Source organism: Xenopus laevis, chromosome 7L (assembly GCF_017654675.1).
Source record: "Xenopus laevis strain J_2021 chromosome 7L, Xenopus_laevis_v10.1, whole genome shotgun sequence".
NCBI lineage: Eukaryota > Metazoa > Chordata > Amphibia > Anura > Pipidae > Xenopus > Xenopus laevis.
The window spans coordinates 110,570,065-110,572,087 of record NC_054383.1 but is presented as its reverse complement, the minus strand read 5'-3'; positions in this window follow the sequence as shown (position 1 = coordinate 110,572,087).

Sequence of the window (2,023 nt, the reverse complement as noted above, 5' to 3'; positions counted from 1 at the left end):
CCAGGAAAGCGCTCTTTCCCAAACCGGGCCCCTGCGCAAGAGTTTTGTTTTTTTTTTCTGTACAACACACGACATTTTGGTGTATGCAAGCCCCAGGGGCAAAAGTTCTCTTTAGAGTACCTGCTGAATATCCAGGCTCAGGAGATAGGCTGCGTCGAGCATTAAGGGCTATCCTGCCTTCTGACCGACATCGGGAATATGCAAAAGGGAACTACAGCAATCTTACCTTTGGCGTTACCGAAAGCTCTTGTAAAACACGCGACTCGAGGTACACTAATTTGACAAGTCACATGTGCCCTGCTCAGTTATGCTGTTCACCAAAAGGTGAACTGTAGTGTGTAACAGGACGTTGAGTTGTCCTTTATGCACAAAAGCTTGGCAAAGCGGTGAGGCATTCGAAACCACACGCCCCCCGGGAAGAGACTGGAGCCTTTAATCCAGCTGCTGTAGGACATGGCGTCGAGGCCACCTACCCATCTACTTTTGACGCAAGCTGTGCCCGCTCCCTCCACACTGCTAGGAAAAAAGGGAGAAGACAACTTGGAAGTTTCTTATTTCTAGGACTTTTATTTTGGGGAAACTTTGTTGACTGATCGTGTCAAGATGAGCGGCTGATGTGGTCAAGCAGTGGGATATCAAGGACAGTCCAAAGTTACACGGATCCAGGCGACGATTGTCTTTCTTGGTTGCCCTTTTTAAGTTTGCTATTTTGAACTGACTTTTTTTTTTAAAGCGTTGGCTGCGCAAAGCCACCGCCGCCCAAGAGAAACCCGGCTCACTTAGTTCCATGCACCTTCGTGGAATCTTGCCTGAACTCACGCTCTACAGTACCAAAACGCAATCAGCACTTTTCCTACCAATTTCAGAGAAGGAGATAGAGATATACAGGCCAGTAAGGGAGTAGGGAGGATGGGGAAACCGGATGCAAAGGCAACATGTTACCGATCTTGCGATCTTTTGCCACATGAGACATGCTCGATGATTATAGGAGAACCAACCAATGAGTTGATTGCTCTCAGTGGAGCGCGTATTTTTGAAAAACTGAACTACCAAACTGACCACCAAACATCTGTCCTACCTGCCGGATGGCGGTCAGACCCGCCTTTACCTCTCGTTTAAACCGGCGGCGAGGTCACAAGCCTGCCCCGACTTCTCCAACAGTGTGCACGCGCGAAAGCGCAGCAATTTTATTCTACATGCTATACAAGCCACAAAGGAGTCGATAAACATCTACATCACGCAACCTTCAATCAGCAATGAGGAGAAACGCAGCATCACGACCGAGGATCGGAGCTTGAACCCACGCGTGCAGAAGCACCATGAATTAGCAGTCCATGCGCCTTAACCACTCGGCACCGACCTCGGTCATGCTGGTCGGAGCTGGGATTATCGGTCCAAACGTCAGCGGACAGCCACCAAGTTCGGGAATCCGCAAGAACCATTTGTGAAACTCCTTTATTTGCTCTAGATCCCGTGGGACGAAAAACTCCAGATCCATCGACCTCTGCGTTATGGGCCCAGCATGCTTCCTTTGTGCCACTATGCTGCGGCCGCACGCCACGCACCAAGGTATTCGTGCTGTGTGTGGGCCACTTAGTAGGGGGCGATTAGCTCTTCCAGCACGGTTTATGCCTTGCCAGCCTTCGGAAAAGGCGCCCAGTGCACATCGGCTCTACCACACGCTGTGCGATGGAAGGACTGCCGCCTCGCCTGAATACGGCGCCTTACTTCTGTCCTAAGGAGATAAAATAAGATGCCTCATTTGTAGAGGCAATCCTTGGTGGGTTAACACATTTGCAGCAGGAGAAATCAATGGCCCCACCACCCATTTGGCCACAAAACCGTTTGCCTCAAAAACCCTTATTTGCTCTTGACAATGGATTAAACTCAGATCCTGGTTCTTTCCTGCCCGCAAAAATCCTTAGCAGAGAATGGTTTCGATTCCACTCGACCTCTGGGTTATGGGCCCAGCATGCTTCCGCTGCGCCACTCTGCTACCGGTTCCATGCTGCCCGATGGCCGC